Raw genomic sequence first — 18,884 nt, forward strand, 5'->3', positions numbered from 1 at the left:
CAATGGTGAAAAACTGAAAGCATTCTCCCTGAGATCAGGAACAAGACAAGGGTATCTACTTCTGCCACTATTATTCAACATAGTTCTTGATGTCCTAGCTACAGAAATCAGAGAAGAAAAAGAAATAAAAGGGATCCAGATTGGAAAAGAAGTAAATCTCTCACTGTTTGCAGATGACATGATACTGTATATAGAAAACCCCAAAGATAGTATCAGAAAATTACTAATCAGTGAATTAGGTAAAATTTCATGATACAAAATCAATACACAGAAATAATTTGCATTTCTATACACTAACAATGAAAAATCAGGAAAAGAAATTCAGGAATCAACCCCATTCACCATTGCAACAAAAAGAATTAAATATCTAGGAATGAATCTAACTAAGGAGACAAAAGAACTGTAGACAGAAAATTATAAGACACTAATGAAAGAAATCAAAGATGACATGGACCACATCCTTGTCTATCTCAATGAAGCTAGGCCATACCATATGGGGCCACCCAAGACACACAGGTCATGGTGGAGAGGTTTGACGGAATGCAGTTCACTGGAGAAGGGACTGGCAAACCACTTCAGTATTCTTGCCTTGAGAACCCCATGAACAGTATGAAAAGGCAAAATGATAGGACACTGAAAGAGGAACTCCCCAGGTCTGTAGGTGCCCAAATTGGAGAAATAACTCCAGAAGAATGAAGGGATGGAGCCAAAGCAAAAACAATACCCAGTTGTGGATGTGACTGGTGATAGAAGCAAGGTCCGATGTTGTAAAGAGCAATATTGCATAGGAACCTAGAATGTTAGGTCCATGAATCAAGGCAAATTGGGAGTCAAACAGGAGATGGCAAGAGTGAATGTCGACATTCTAGGAATCAGCGAACTAAAATGGACCGGAATGGGTAAATTTAACTCAGATGACCATTATATCTACTACTGTGGGCAGGAATCCCTGAGAAGAATGGAGTAGCCATCATGGTCAACAAGAGAGTCCGAAATGCAGTACTTGGATGCAATCTCAAAAAAGACAGAATGATCTCTGTTCATTTCCAAGGCAAACCATTCAATATCACAGTAATCCAAGTCTATGCCCAAACTACTAACACTGAAGAAGCAGAAGTTGAACGGTTCTATGAAGACCTACAAGACCTTTTAGAACTAACACCCCCAAAAGATGACCTTTTCATTATAGGGGACTGGAATGCAAAAGTAGGAGTCAAAAAACACCTGGGGTAACAGGTAAATTTGGCCTTGGACTACAGAATAAAGCAGGGCAAAGGCAAATAAAGTTTTGCCAAGAGAACGCACTGGTCATAGCAAACACCCTCTTCCAACAACACTTGTAGACAAGACTCTACACATGGACATCACCAGATGGTCAACACCGAAATCAGATTGATTATATTCTTTGCAGCCAAAGATGGAGAAGCTCTATACAGTCAGCAAAAACAAGACCAGGAGCTGACTGTGGCCCAGATCATGAACTCCTTATTGCCAAATTCAGACTTAAACTGAAGAAACTAGGGAAAACCACTAGACCATTCAGGTATGACCTAAATCAAATTCCTTATGATTATACAGTGGAAGTGAGAAATAGATAGACAGAGTGCCTGATGAACTGTGGATGGAGGTTCATGACGTTATACAGGAGACAGGGACCAAGACCATTCCCATGGAAAAGAAATGCAAAAAAGCAAAATGGCTGTCTGGAGAGCCCTTACAAATAGCTGTGAAAAGAAGAGAAGCAAAAAGCAAAGGAGAAAAGGAAAGATATAAGCATCTGAATGCAGACTTCCAAAGAATATCAAGGAGATATAAGAAAGCCTTCCTCAGCAATCAATGCAAAGAAATAGAGGAAAACAATAGAATGGGAAAGACTAGAGATCTCTTCAAGAAAATTAGAGATACCAAGGGGACATTTCATACAAAGATGGGCTCGATAAAGGGCAGAAATGGTATGGACCTAACAGAAGCAGAAGATATTAAGAAGAGGTGGCAAGAATACACAGAAGAACTGTACAAAACAGATCTTCACGACAAAGATAATCACAATGGTGTGATCACTCACCTAGAGTCAGACATCATGGAATGTGAAGTCAAGTGGGCCTTAGAAAGCATCACTATGAACAAAGCTAGTGGAGGTGATGGCATTCCAGTTGAGCTATTTCAAATCCTGGAAGGTGATGCTGTTCAAGTGCTGCACTCAATATGCCAGCAAATTTGGAAAACTCAGCAGTGGCCACAGGACTGGAAAAGGTCAGTTTTTATTCCAATCCCAAAGAAAGGCAATGCCAAAGAATGCTCACACTACTGCACAATTGCACTCATCTCACACGCCAGTAAAGTAAAGCTCAAAATTCTCCAAGCCAGGCTTAAGCAACACATGAACCATGAACTTCCAGATGTTCAACCTGTTTTTAGAAAAGGCAGAGGAACCAGAGATCAAATTGCCAACATCTGCTGGATCATGGAAAAAGGAAGAGAGTTCCAGAAAAAAACATCTATTTCTGCTTTATTGACTATGCCAAAGCCTTGGACTGTGTGGATCACAATAAACTGTGGAAAATTCTGAAAGAAATGGGAATACCAAACCACCTGACCTTCCTCTTGAGAAACCTATATGCAGGTCAGGAAGCAACAGTTAGAACTGGACATGGAACAACAGACTGGTTCCAAATAGGGAAAGGAGTACGTCAAGGCTGTATATTGTCACCCTGTTTATTTAACTTCTATGCAGAGTACATCATGAGAAACACTGGGCTGGAAGAAGCACAAGCTGGAATCAAGATTGCTGGGAGAAATATCAATAACCTCAGATATGCAGATGACACCACTTTTATGGCAGAAAGTGAAGATGAACTAAAAAGCCTCTTGATGAAAGTGAAAGAGGAGAGTGAAAAAGTTGGCTTAAAGCCCAACATTCAGAAAACGAAGATCATGGCATCTGGTCCCATCACTTTATGGGAAATAGATGGGGAAACAATGGAAACAGTGTCAGACTTTATTTTGGGGGGCTCCAAAATCACTGCAGATGGTGACTGCAGCCATGAAATTAAAAGACACTTACTCCTTGGAAGGAAAGTTATGACCAACCTAGATAGCATGTTCAAAAGCAGAGACGTTACTTTGCCAACAAAGGTTCATCTAGTCAAGGCTATGGTTTTTCCAGTGGTAATGTATGGATGTGAGAGTTGGACTGTGAAGAAGGCTGAGCACTGAAGAATTGATGCTTTTGAACTGTGGTGTTGGAGACTCTTGAGAGTCCCTTGGACTGCAAGGAGATCCAACCAGTCCATTCTAAAGGAGGTCAGTCCTGGGTGTTCTTTGGGAGGAATGATGCTAAAGCTGAAACTCCAGTACTTTGTCCACCTCATGTGAAGAGTTGACTCATTGGAAAAGACTCTGATGCTGGGAGGGATTGAGGGCAGGAGGAAAAGGGGATGACAGATGATGAGATGGCAGGATAGCATCACCAACTCAATGGATGTGAGTTTGAGTGAACTCTGAGAGTTGGTGATGGACAGAGCGGCCTGGCATGCTGCAATGCATGGGGTTGCAAAGAGTTGGACATGACTGAGTGACTGAACTGAACTGAACTGAACCGATGGCCACTTTTGCCCTAATTAGACAGAGATGAGTACAGTCAGTTGTGATTTAACATGGCACACATTCCTAAAAAATCACCAGACTATGCAAGATTGTGCAATAACATTCAAAGGACCTATGGAGAAGTGGCTTTGAGGACAACATTTAAAAGCTTGGCCAGGGGCACATAAAATGGTTAGGAGCCTAATAAAGAGGGCCACACAGTTTTGCACATGTTAAATGGTTAAGAAACATATAAATACCACAACAAATTGGCAAGTTTACCTTAAAAAAGACCTGGTGTTTACCAGAAAGGTGTTTGAGTTTGAGTGAACTCTGGGAGTTGGTGATGGCCAGGGAGGCCTGGCTTGCTGCAATTCATGGGGTAGCATAGAGTCGGACATGACTGTCGACTGAACTGAACTGAATGAAAGAAATAAAACATGACATAAACAGATGGAGAGAGATTTCATGTTCCTGGGTAGGAAGAATCAATATTGTGAAAATGACTATATAACCACACAGAATGTACAGATTCAATGCAATCCTATCAAATTACCAATGGCATTTTTCACAGAACTAGATAAAAAAATTTCATAATTCATAGGGAAACAAAAATACCCTGAATAGACAAAGCAGTCTTGAGAAAGAAGAATGCAGCTGGAGGAATCAACCTTTCTGACTTCAGATTATACTACAAAGCTACAGTCATCAAGATAGTATGGTACTGGCACAAAAACAGAAATACACCCATGCACCTATGGGTACCTTATTTTTTACAAAGGTGGCAAGAATATACAATGGGGCAAAGACAGCCTCTTCAATAAATGGTGCTGGGAAAACTGAACAGCTAGCTACATGTAAAAGAATGAAACTAGAACACTTCCTAACATCATACACAAAGATAAACTCAAAATGGATTAAAGGCCTAAATGTAAGACCAAAAACTATAAAACTCTTAGAGGAAAACATAGGCAGAACACTCGTTGACATAAATCAAAGCAAGATCCTCTATGACCCACCTCCTAGAGTATATGGAAATAAAAACAAAAGTAAACAAGCGGGACCTGATTAAACTTATAAGCTTTTGCACAGCAAAGGAAACTATAAGCAAGGTGAAAAAACAACCCTCAAAATGGGAGAAAATAATAGCAAATGAAACAATTGACAAAGGATTAATTTCCAAAATATACAAGCAACTCATACAACTCAATACCAGAAAAACAAACAACCCAATCAAAAAGTGGGGAAAAGACCTAAATAGACATTTCTCCAAAGAAGATATACAGATGGCTAACAAACACATGAAAAGATGCTCAGTATCACTCATTGTTAGAGAAATGCAAATCAAAACTACAATGAGACATCTCTTCACACCAGTCAGAATGGCCCTCATCAAAAAGTCTACAAACAATAAATGCTGGAGAAAAAGGAACACGCTGGCACTGTTGGTGGGAAGGTACGTTGATACAGCCACTATGGAAGACGGTATGGAGATTCCTTAAAAAACTAGGAATAAACCCACCATAGGATCCAGCAACCCCACTCCTAAGCACATATCCTGAGGAAACCAAAACTGAAAAAGACACATGTATCCCATTGTTCATCGCAGCACTATTTACAACAGCCAGAACATGGAAGCAACCTAGATGTCCATCGAGGGATAAAGAAGTTGTGGTACATATGCACAATAGAATATTACTCAGCCATAAAAAGGAATTCATTTGAGACAGTTCTGAGGAGATGGATGAACCTAGAACCTATTACACAGAGTGAAGTAAGTCAGAAAGAGAAAGATAAATATCATATTCTAACACATATATAGGAAATCTAGAAAATGGTACTGAAGAATTTATTTGCAGGGCAGCAGTGGAAAAACAGACATAGAGAATAGACGTACGGACATGGGGAGAGGGGAAGAGAGGGTGAGATGTATGGAAAGAGTAACATGGAAACTTACATTATCATATGTAAAATAGATAGCCAACAGGAATTTGCTGTATTGGTCAAGAAACTGAAACAGGGGCTCTGTATCAACCTAAAGGGGTGGGATGGGGAGGAGACAGGAGGGAGGCTCAAAAGGGAGGCGATATATGTATAGGTATGGCTGATTCATTTTGAGGTTTGACAGAAAACAACAAAATTCTGTAAAGCAATTATTCTTCAATAAGAAATAAATTAATTACAAGTAAATAAATACGATTCATCGATCTTGGGTCATGAATGTGGACTGAAGAGAAATGTTAATTTACTGGGTCACCTCACTGTGGAAGCCTGAACAGAAATGTCAGTTTTGAAGTTATGACCTTATTACTGAGTTTACCAGTTTAGACTGAGTCCTATTAGAATGGACTTGATGGACCAGAGGCTGGGCTGACAGTGAGTCAGGTCAGATATTTGCAGACCCAGAGGGCAAGGAGATTCCTAGGCGCTGCCAGGTACCTTCAGTGGTTCTGATGAGGTTAGAGAGGAAAGTGCTAGACAGGTCTGCTGGTCAGGAGGAAGGGTAGGGAAGGGAGAGAAAGTTCAGTGTGACAGTGTGACAGATGCAGGACCCCATCACTGAGATTCACTCCCCGAAAGGAGGGTTACGGACAGAAAGATGGTCAGACCTGAACTGGCACTAAAACTTAAAGAAGAGAGTGTAGCAGAGTTTTGTGATAGGCTAGAGACACAAGCATAAAACACACCTTAGGATAGCAGCTGGAGTAGAGATGAAGCTTGGTTGTACTGAGCACGGTGGTTCATTCAGGCTGCCGGCACTTTCCTGTGCCAGGAATCAACAAAAGATTTTGAGATTCACAAATTGAGCTATTCACCATTTCTGTGTAGGAGGAACTTGTCAGACTAAGTGGAATAGCTGCCCCTTTGGGAGAACAGAGGCATATGATTGTGGCAAGAGTAACATTGAAACAGGTTTGATTCAGTGTCACCTCCTGCCTGTCCTCAGGTCAAGATTATTCTCACACTCTGCAGTCAGGTGGCCCTCCTTGGAGATGAGAAGGAATTAGGTTCTAGGTTCCAAATATTTTCCAGATCTTCTGGACAATGCCTGTTACTATGCAGTGAAGTCAGACCAGAAGCTCAAAGCCACTCTCTCTATAGATGGAAATCTGAGTCCTCGGAAGAATCATGTTTCTTGCTGGTTCCCAGCTCTTGACCCCCAAAGTGACCCTGTCTCAGATTCAACTCCTCCCGGCCTGTCTCCATCTCTGGCTCCTGCTTCTCTGAGAGCCCCAAACCTGACAAAGAGGCCAGGCCATGCTTATCCTTTGACATGGTTTTCCTCCATCACCCTGGCTCCTCAGGGCCATTGGCCCCATCTCACCCCCACCTTCTGCACCTGGTTCTGAAACTACCTGGTGGGCCTTTTCTTCAGCCATGCCTAATGCCCTCACCTGCTTCCCACCCTGGCTGTACACTGCATTTCTGCTTCTCTACAATATCACACCTGACCTGCTAAAATCCATTCCAGAGCTAAGAACGCTTAGTGTTGCAGAGCAGGGCAGTGAGACTGCTGCACCTTTGGGGGAATCTCTTAGCATCCTGATATTAGACTTCTTAAGACACTGGAACTGGAAGGGACTGTTTGGCCCAATATCCTGAAGCTCAGAGTCGAGCGAGAACATGAGGCAACATTATTCTAGAACTCCCACACACACCGTGTTGTCTCTGTGAATGGAGCTACTGGGTAGAAGTTCTGACAATTACAACAAGTGAATCTCTTGTTCAGAATTGACCACTTACTGTTTTCATTCTTGTCCCTACCCTGCCAACTCCACCTGAGAGCCAGAGTGACCTTAAAAGATGAAACACTTCACAGGTTAGTCACCTACTCATAATTCCCAACGCCCTTCCGTAACACTGAGAATAAAATCCAGACTCCTTCCCACGGGCCTGCCGGTGCTGGTTGCCGCTGATCATCCCCATGCCATCTCCTGCCCGGGCTTCCCGACACCACTATGCCTTCTTACTGTGCTGCAGCCACTGTACTCTCTGTCCCCTCTGCCCTCTGACCTATCTTCTGTCCCCGCCTCTATGCTGGGAACACTCGTCCCCCAGATGTTGGTTTCTCTCCCCTTTTGCTGAACTGCCCTCCTCAGAAATGTCTTCGTCTGTAACCTCCTCCCTACACCCCCACCCCCTTTCCCCGTTACTAGCTTCATTTTTCCATGGAACTCTGTACTGGCTGAGGTGATTTCACATATTAGGTTTCCTTTGTTTGTCTCCCTCTACTACCAAGTACATTTCCTGAGGGCAGGTGTCAGTTTTCATTCAGCACTGTATCCCAGCACCTGGAATAATAACTAGCAATCATAGTAGGTACTTGGGCTGAAGCTCCCCTGATGGCTCAGCGAGCAAACAATCTGCCTGCCATGCAGGAGACGTAGGAGATGCAGGTTCAATCCCTGGGTCAGGAAGCTCCTCTGGGGAGGAAATGGCAACCTACTCCAGTATTCTTATGGGAAAATTCCATGGGTAGAGGAGCCTGGTGGGCTACAGTCCATGAGTTTGCAGAGTCGGACACAACTGAAAAACTAGCACTTTCACAGTAGGTACTCAAATATTTGTTTAAAAAATGAAAAAAAATCACAAAATGACCACAGGCTTCTCTTCTGGAGTAAATGTGTTATGATAAGATTTCAGTTTACAGGTTCTAGAAGTAAATCATACAAAAAACGAAAAACAAGAGGAAAAAGTTCCATTTGCCCCTGTAGTTGTTTTAATAAGAACTAAAATATGTAGTCACTAAGTTGTATCTTATACATAATATTTTAACTCTATACTCCGTAAAAAGAAAATTGTTACTGCCAAAATTATAGGAATGTGGTTTTGATTTAAAATAATGTAGAAACAGTTCTAATAAGTCGTTAAATCTAGTTTATTTCTGGAACTTCAGTGAATTTTTCTTTTCACGAAATTATTACTTAAAGTTCTAGTTAGTGAATTAATGTCGATAATTTAAATGAATTTCTTTTTGTGCAATTATCTTGGATTGGAAGGCAATAAAACAGTTGGAATTACTTTTAACAAATTGCACATTCCTCCCCCTTCATATACCCTACTGTTAACGTTAGGGAAAGTTACTGCAGTAATTTCATACTTAAAGTGGAATTATTTGGTTTAAGGGGAATTACAGAGCTGAAAAGAATCCACATGCTTGGTCACTTTCACCTTTAAGAAAATAAAAACACCAAGAGGTCGTAATTCCTTAATAAATGATATTCAATCACACTCTATATTTGGATTTTGTTTTAAAGAAATTAGATTGGGGAGAAAGCATCCCAGAGACACAAGCTGAACTTTGAGAAGATAAATAAATTAATGCATAATGCATTTTTGAACTCATGAATAGCTAATCAGTTCCTTAACCTGTGGAAGTATTGGGCATTTTTCCCCTTGGAGAGACAGGGTTAGCTAGTGTCTTGGAATGTAAAGGCAGTTATAGGAAAGGGTTCATGATTAAAAAAGAAAAAGTATTCCTCTGAAATTTCTGTGTTAAACTAGTGGACAATTTAGTGAAATTGGAAGATAATATTAAAATATTATGGGCAACAGCTGAGAAACTGATGTATCCTTAGGCTGCAGACCATGCTCTGGAAATAGCGAAAATTAATGATGACAAAGTCAATGAGCAAATGCAAAGGAAAAGGCTTGTAAAACTGATTTATCTTCTATGAAAAAGCAGAGCAGATTAGACATACCTTATATACCTTGAGGATAATGACACTGATCTTTTTGAATTCAGAATCAAAATACATTAAAGCAAATCATGAATACAAAACAGGAGGGTGAAACAGACTTTACAAATGGGGCTCTTGTTTGGCTACTCAGCCCATGCCCGCTTTTGGTGGACACAGATTTCTCTTGTTAATAATTGTTCATACCACTGACTTATAAGGGGCACATCTACTCTGCCTACCTTCAAAATGAAAGCCATGTAGAGAATAGGGGGGTGTAACAGAATGATGAATGCTAGTTAGAATCGTACAGTCTGGAGCCAGAATTAGCCTTTCCTGAATCAATCTGTTCACATCATTTAGCATATGTTTTATTTTGTTTAGTTTCTAAGACATGTCCAATCTTTGCGATCCAATGGACTGTAGCCCACCAGGCTGCCCTGTCTGTGGAATTTTCCAGGCAAGAATACTGGAGTGGGTTGCCATTTCCTCCTCCGGGGGATCTTCCCAACCTAGGAACTGAACCCACTTCTCCAGCTTAGTAGGCAGTCTCCTGCACTACAGGCAGATCCTTTACCACTGAGCCACCTGGGATTAACCCATACATTATATTAAGGTATATATATATATATATAAAGGTATATATATCTTTATATATATATATATATATAAAGGTATATAAAGGTATATATATATACCTCATATATATATATGAGGTAAAAATATATATATACAAGTGTCTTTCAACACAAAATCTTGCAGGAACACACAGATATCAGCCAAATGTAAATAAATCTAATCCTACATCTATGAGTATTAATAGTGAGACCTAAAGTCACTTAACTTTCACAACTCTATGAGGAATACACTAATTTTAACCATATTTTGCAAATGAAGAAAACAAGACACAGAGTTCAGGAACTCTATTCAAGAACAGACACCTGATATCTGGCAAAATCACATCTGAATCCAGGTACTTTGACTCCATATTTCATACTCTTAACCATGACACGATTATACAATCCCTATGGAAATTCTTGTACTTATTTATCTGTCATCCTTTTTCCATGCATAAACTTAGATCTCTCATGAAAAAGCCATGGAACCCTGATGCACGGATATGAGCACGGGGGTTGGGGTGTCTCTGCTGGGATAGGAGTTGTGTGTGCCCACCCGCTATTTCTCACCAAAACACTTATCAGGCCTTCCCCACGCAGTGCATTGTCCTCAAATAATCCATCAGTAGTTACAGTCTTTTAAAATCACATTTTTGATCTCCAAAAGACATTCTTTTTATCAAAAAGCTGTTTGTTTTCACTAATATATATGGAATTTTCACCAGAGACTTCTATTTTCAACTGTATGTCTTGTTTGATGTGGCTTTTATGCACACACTTAAAAATCTTAAGAACCCAGTTATCATTTCTACAAAGACAGTTAACCTCTCTACACAAAAAAACTATGACCTGATAGTCAGAGACTGTGGCCCACACACTGGCACCACAAATGGTATTATTCAATATGCCCAAAGAACCTGGACACCCTTTGGATCTGTTATAAGTGTACTTAAGCCAAATTTACTGAAAATGTTTGAGATGTCCTTCAGTTGCATTTGACCAACACAACTTTACATTTTTCAGCAATATAAATTAAGTAGGTCCCTGAAACTAATGTAGACACAGATTAAAATGGAATTTCCTAATGTGTAGCATTCAGTATCTATTTCACACCATTAATTAATTATTCTTGAGGGGAAGGGGTGGAGGGAAAACAACAACAACAACAACAGACCTTTTTAAAGTCGTGCACAAAAGAGGAGAGCCACTGCTCGAGGTCCTTCTTTAAAATCTTTCACTTCTATAGCTCTGGCAGCAAACCTCAGCACCTGTGCTTAGGCATTTATGTAATTCTGGGAGGACAGAGCACATATTAGCCACAGCTACTGACTTTGATAGATCACCTGAGCTCTGTAGAATGCGAAAGTATATTGCAAGGAGAAATGCAATGTTGTCTGTGATAACACTTTCAGGTCTCCAGAGAAAGCACATACTTTTTTTTTTCCTAATTTTATTTTATTTTTAAATTTTACATAATTGTATTAGTTTTGCCAAATATCAAAATGAATCTGCCACAGGTATACACGTGTTCCCCATCCTGAACCCTCCTCCCTCCTCCCTCCCCATACCATCCCTCTGGGTCGTCCCAGTGCACTAGCCCCAAGCATCCAGTATCGTGCATCGAACCTGGACTGGCAACTCGTTTCTTACATGATATTTTACTAAAATACGGCAAAAGCCTAGGAATGAGACTGTCAGAATAGCCAGGGTCATTTCAGCTCCCCCAAGTGGCAGACAGTGGTAGATGGTGACCTATCTGCCTTCATGCTTCTGAAAACCATCCACATACAGACCACTGCATGCCACTGATCATCTGGTCTGTAGAGGGTCATCCGGCTGCTCTGGTCTAAAGGGGATCTACCATACCAAGCTTGTTTGTTTTACCATTTGTTTTCATACTAAAGCCATACCATGAGCACGACACTTTCCATCTGGCCATGGTACAAAGATGAATGTATACGTATCAACTGGTAATTAACAATAGCATATAGCTAACTCCACTTTCTCATCTTGTTCGGGAACACTTTTACACTTTAATAATATTGAAGAGAGAATGTTGTACTTACTAAGCTCAAAATATCAATTCAAGTCCTAACTCATCCACTAATTAACTGTGTGACCTTGAACTTGGCCTCTTTGAAGCTAATAACCCTAGCTTCATCTGTGTTCCTGGGGAGAATGATTCAATGAACTAATACTGTACTGAAAGTGTTTTAAAATGGTAAAGTGAAAATTTTCAATAATAGTGCTGCTACTGGGCTTCCCCCCTGGCTCAGCGGTAAAGAATCTGCCTGCAGTGCCGGAGACCCGGCTTCGATCCCTGAGTCAGGAAGAACTCTTGGAGGAGGGCACGGCAACCTACTTCAGTATTCTGGCCTGGTGAATCCCACCGACAGAGACACCTGTCAGGCTACAGTCCATACGGTCACAAAGAGTCAGACATGACTGAAACATGCATTGAAAAAATAATGATTAAATATAAAAGTAATCCAAAATATGCCCTTTATATAGTTTCACACTTTAATATGCATACACACATATAAGTGAAACATGAATTTACAATATAATCTCTACATGTCTACTCACTTATCTGTCCTGAACCTGTTCTGAACTTGAGGTCTTACACGTTCTGTGCATGCATAACCAGGCCCATCCAGGTTATTGTAGAAAACTTTATTTTCAGAATAATCAATACTCATTTTTCTTCCTAACTCTGCTATTTAGCTGAGCTAGAGATAATCATCACAGGAAAACATTTTTTCCTTAAAACACAATTCATTATGTTCAAAAATAGCACAGTCCATTTTAGAACTGAGTTAATGATAGATTTTCTTGATCAGAATTCCCCCTGTAGTAATTTAGTAGGAAAATGTTTACTTCTGGAAAATGCCTGTTTCCCAGGGATTATTAATCATACTTTATTGGGAAGTAATCAGTAACATAGTTTGCTTTCCCACCCCTTTCAGAAAATTTAAATGCTGAGATACTCATTTTTGCTATGAAAATCTACCCAGTAATTACCATATTTACTTTTCATTTATGGGGGAATAATCTGTTTTAATTAAGCCTAACTGAAGAACTTTTATCAGATGTAATTATCCCTTTCGATAAATATGTCTCCACTAATTACATTTAACCATGGGATTTATAGCTCTTAAGTCATTTAGTAGGAAACATAATAAATCTTTAGTTATACATGCTAAATTACTATAAATTAATTCAGATCATTAACATAATAAACAAATTAGGATAATTTTGCTTAATTAGCTTGGGTGGTTAACTCAAAATCCCATGTAAGCTTCATGGTAATCTTGATTTTCACCATTATTTCTGGAATGACACATTCTGAAACAAAATTTTTGAAATATTTAAATATGAAGCAGATTGTTTCTCTTAAACCTTCATTCTTTTAAAAACTGATTATTTTCTAAAGAGGGAAATAAAATTGACTGCCCTTTAGTTTTTGAACTTTGTAAAAATTGCATAAAACTTTACAGTCTAAATATATGTCAAGTAAAAATACTTCCTATTTCCTCACTAAGGAAGCTAATTTTCATTTTTCTTCTTTAATAAATGTATACCAATTTTTAAAATCTTATATATATATATATATATATATATATATATATATATAGTATATGCATCTGATACATTTTAGGTGCATCTCTAAGATGGCTGAGCCTTAATTTAGACTAAAGAAGGAAAAATATGCAGCAATGGGAAGGGAATACTAGCCTAGGAAGCCCTTGAAGAAATTTGGAACAAATCAAAGGAAGTCTGTCTTTCCCCATGAGTGTAAAACTCGTGGAAATTTATTATCCCAAGAGGTGGTGCACACCAAAAATGTAGTTACCCCCAAAATAGTCCAGCTCCACTCAGAGATGCTAGCTCTCACAGATGCCAGACTCAGGAGGAGATAATGGAGGAGCAGTATGCCTTGCTCTATCATAATTCTGCCAAGTACCCACCCTGTTCCTTTCACTTGTTTTCACCCCGGAAACTCCTGGGACACTTCAGGACCCAGCTCAGGGGTCACCTTTTCTAAGCAATATTAGAGAATGCTCTGTTAGGTGTCTTTGACAACACTCTTCCGTTTGTTTCTGATTTTCTCTGACGTTGGATGATGAACTTCAGACACAGGTGGCCCTTCCTGACAAGATACTCCATATATCAGGGAAGACAAAGTGAACAAACTTTGCCACTGTTCCTGGAATAACTTGCAAAAACCCAACCTGCCTGCTCCTGGCTCCCTTTCTTCCTGGTGTTTTAGGCGTACAATAAATATATTTGTTTAACTCCTTCATTCAGTTATTCATTTAGGAAACAATCATCAGGCAGTGCTTTTTACCTCTTTCCCATTAAATGACATTATAGATTCTCAGCTTCCCTTATAGTTCAGTTGGTAAAGAAACCAACAGAAATGCAAGAGACCCCAGTTCAATTCCTGGGTTGGGAAGATCCGCTGGAGAAGGGATAGGCTACCCACTCCAGTATTGGGCTTTCCTTGTAGCTCAGCTGGTAAAGAATCCACCTGCAATGTGGGAGACCTGGGTTTGATCCCTGGGTTGGGAAGATCTCCTGGAGAAGGAAAAGCCTATGTACTCCAGTATTCTGGCCTGGAGAATTCCATGGACTGTATGGTCCATGGGGTCACAAAGAGTCGGATACAACTGAGCAACTTTCACTTTCACTTTCATAGATTCTTAAAGAGCATTTAATCCTCTCTAGAACATCACTCAGCTTGATATTTAGAGGAATAATATGCATATTTAGTTCCTCTTCTTAATGAGGTTGCTGTTCATTACAATATTCCATACTCTTTATTTCTGGAGTGTTTGAAATTTTACTTCCTCAAAAAGACTTTCTTTGTCTCCCCAGTATAGGATGGGGTCTTTTCATTTTAGATTGTCCTAACACTCTATTCACCTCCATTAAAGTACTTTTCATATTTGCTTAATGCCTTTCACACTAAACTGAAAGTTTCATGAGATCAGGGACCACGTCTATCCTGTTCACTGTGCCATTACTAGTACCTAACACAGATTCTCCCATAGTAAGCACTCAATGATGGCCAGTCTGAAATGAAAAAGATCAAGGAGGAACTAGAACAATTTGACAATTTGCATGGAAACACAAAAGACCTCAAATAGCCAAAATAATTTTAAGAAGAACAGAGCTTAAGGTATCATGGTCCCTGATTTGAGACTATACTAAAAAGCTACAGGCATCAAAACAGTATGGTACTGATACCAAAACAGACACATAAATCAATGGAATGGGACAGAGTCCAGAAATAAAACCACACACTTGTGGTCAAGTAATCTATGAAAAAGAAGCAAGAATATACAATGGATAAAAGACAGTTTCTTCAATAAATGGTGCTGGAAAGACTGGACAGCTACATGTCAAAGAAAGAAATTCAAATATTCTCTAACACCATACATAAAAACAAACTCAAAATTTATTAAAGACTTCAGTATAAAACTGGATACTATAAAACTCCTAGAGGAAAACACAAGCAGAACTCTCTTTGACATAAATGACAGCAACATTTTTTGGATCCATCTCCTAAAATAAAGGAAATAAAAGCAAAAATAAACAACTAGGACCTACTTAAAAGCTTTTTACAGCAAAAGAAATCATTGACAAAAGGAAAAGAATATCTACTGAACCAGAGAAAATATTTGCAAGTGATAATACTAATAAGGGATTAATAGCCAACATATAAAAAGAAGCTCATAAAACTTAACATCAACCTGACTTAAAAATGGACAAAAGAACTGAATAGACATTATTCCAAATAGGAAATACATATGGCCAACAAGCAGATGAAAAGATGCTCAACAGTCCTAATTATCAGGGAAAATCAAACCAAACCCACAGTGAGATTCACACCTGTCACAATGACTGTCATCAAAAGAACACAAATAACAAAAGTTGGTGAGGATGTGGAGAAAAGGGAACCCTTGCACACTATTGGTGGGAAAGTAAATTGGAAAACAGCATATAGGAAAACTGTGGAAAATAGCATATAGGTTTCTCAAGAAAATAACATATGATCCAGCAATTCTACTCCTGGGTATATATCTGAAAAGAACAAAGATACTAATTCAAACATTACATGCACCTTAAGGTTCATAGCAACATTATTTATAAATGCCAAGATATGTAAGCAACCTACATGTCCATCAACAGATGAATTGATAAAGGTAACATGGCAGAGATATTTAATGGAATACTACTCAGCCACAAAATAACACAATTTTGCCACAGCAACATGGATGGATTTGGAGGGCAAGTCAAATGAAGAAAGACAAATACTGTATGATATCACTTAAATGTGGAATCTGAAAAACACAACAAACTAGTGAATATAACAGAAAAGAAGCAGACTTAGAGCTACAGAGAACGAACTAGTGGTTAACAGTGGGGAGAGAAAAAGAGGGTCAATATAGGGGCAATGAATTAAGAGGTACAAACTATTAACTATAAAATAAGCTGAAAGGATATACTTACAATACAGGGAATATAGTCAATAGTTCATAATAACTATAAATGTAGTACAACTTTAACAATTGTGAATATATTGTACACTTGTAACTTGCAGAATATTGTACAACTATACTTCAATAAAAAATATTCAACTGCAAAAAAAGTAATTATTAATAGATAAGGGAAAAAAGATCAAGGGGAAAACTGAGTTATTTCATTATACATATATATCATTATTACATATTATTAAAATTGAAAGTGTCAGTCACTCAGTCAGGTCCAATACTCTGCAAGCCCACCAGGCGCCTCTGTCCATGGAATTCTCCAGGCAAGAATACTGGAGTGGGCTGCCATTTCCTTCTCCAGGTGATCTTCCTGACTCAGGGATCTAACCCAGGTCTCCCACATTGCAGGAAGATTCTTTACTGTCTGAGCCACTAGAAAAGCTCAGCATATCGGAGTGGGTTGTCATTATAATATTATGTTATGCATATACATAATATTATATATCATAGCTAATGTTATGAAATGGTTTGTGTCAGGTTCTATTTCAAGTACTTTACATGATTCTCTACATCTTCTTAACCCCATAAAGCAGGTACTACTGTTACTTCACAGATAGAAAATTTATGTGAAGTCTATAAGATACTATTGCTATTTTATAGATGAAGAAATCAAGAGAGAGTATTAACTTGCAATCATCACATAGTTAGAACCCTAACCCTAACTGGCAAAACTGATATTCCAAATCACAACCACTACACTATATATATTCCCTGTCCCACTAGCCGCAGGAGAGTAGACAAGAAACTAACTCTGATTTTGAAAGCTTGCTGGATTTTCCAAGTATTATCATACTGCACATTTGAGTAAAAAAAAAAAAGACAGCTGGACCTCTACCTCACAACATAGACAGAAAAATCAATTCATGTTGGAACAAAACACAGACATGAAAGCAAAAACAATAGACCTCATTAGAAGATATAGAAGAATATGTCCTCTTCTTTCTTGGAGAAGAAACAGAAAGCATAAAACATTTTAAAAAATTAGTAACTTGGAATAATTCAAATCAAAAACTTCTGCTTATCAAAAATACTGTAAAGGAAATCAACAGGCAAGCCACAGACTGAGACAAAATATTAACAAAGCATAAATTTGACAAGGAAGTTGTATCCAGAATATATAAAGAACTCCTGCAAGTCAATAATAAAAAGATAGGGGCATCTCTGGTGGCTCAGTGGTAAAGAATCCACCTGCCAAGGCAGGGGACATGGGTTTGATTCCTGGTCCAGGAGGATCCCACATGACATGGGTCAGCTAAGCCCGTGTACCACAACTTCTGAGCCCACATGCTCCAACTTCTGAAGCCCATGCTCCTAGAGCCCATCTCCCCCACAACAAGAGAAACCACTGCAATAAGACTACACACCACAACCAGAGAGTGGCCGCCACTCGCGGCAACCAGAGAGAAAGCCCACGTGCATCAGCAAATACCCAGCACAACAATAAATAAATAAATGCCTTTAAAATAATAATAAAAAGGCAACTCAAAAAATCAAGCAAAAATATTGAACAGATACTTTATAAAAGAAAGTATATAAATAGACAATAAGCAGATAAAAACATACTAAATAGTATTGGTTATCAAGGCAACACAAATTAAAATCATTAAGCACTAAAACTCACCCACCATAAATTTAAAAGACTGGTAATATGAAATATTAGAGAGGATATGGAGCATTCAGAACCCTCACACATCGCTAGTGAGAGTGTAAAATGGTACAGCTTTGGAAAACTGTTTAACAATTTCTTTAAAAGTTAAATATGCAGTATCTTAGAACACAATTCCATTGCTTGCTTTTTACCCAAGAGAAGTCAAAATACCTGTCTACAAAAGCCTGTACACAAATGTTCATAGCAGCTTTATTCATAGTAGTTTGGACACAAGCCAGATGTCCATCATCAGGATAGTGGGTACATAAATTGTGGTATAATTGTATAATCAGACACTCATAATAAAAAGGAATAATCTACAGATCTTTGTAACAACATGGATCAACCTCAAAAAATGTGTAGCAAATTAAATCAAAGGATATTCTGTATGACTTCATCCATACGAAACTGTGAAATAGGCAAGACTAACATTTAGTGATAAAAATAAAATGAGTGCCTCTTCTGGGGAAGAGGAGGAAGAAATGATGGGAAAGGGGATAAGAGAACTTTCTGGGGCGGTCAATAAAAGTTCTGTGCCTTGATACACATTCAGTAAAACCTACTGGGTATATACTTAAGATCTGAGGATTTCACTGTATATAAATTATATCACATTTTTATAAATGGGGGGAAAACAGCCAGAGAAGATCCATGATGATTTTAATAACCAGATACAGCTTTTGCACAGATAACGTCAGTTTTAAAAATGAGTGTGAGGAAGTGAAAGGACAAGAATAAATAACCGTTAGTCTGCGAGGAAAAAATGCCAGTATTGTTCTGAATATAGTGGCAATTTTTA

General features: G+C 38.7%; 1 long non-coding RNA gene across 2 annotated transcripts in view; it reads right to left on the reverse strand.

Moving 5' to 3' along the window:
- The window catches only part of LOC132343506 (uncharacterized), a 463,422-nt gene that overhangs the window by 149,719 nt on the left and 294,819 nt on the right, over nt 1–18,884 (reverse strand). The window lies entirely within an intron of this gene.

This window comes from Bos taurus, chromosome 22 (genome assembly GCF_002263795.3).
Source record: "Bos taurus isolate L1 Dominette 01449 registration number 42190680 breed Hereford chromosome 22, ARS-UCD2.0, whole genome shotgun sequence".
NCBI lineage: Eukaryota > Metazoa > Chordata > Mammalia > Artiodactyla > Bovidae > Bos > Bos taurus.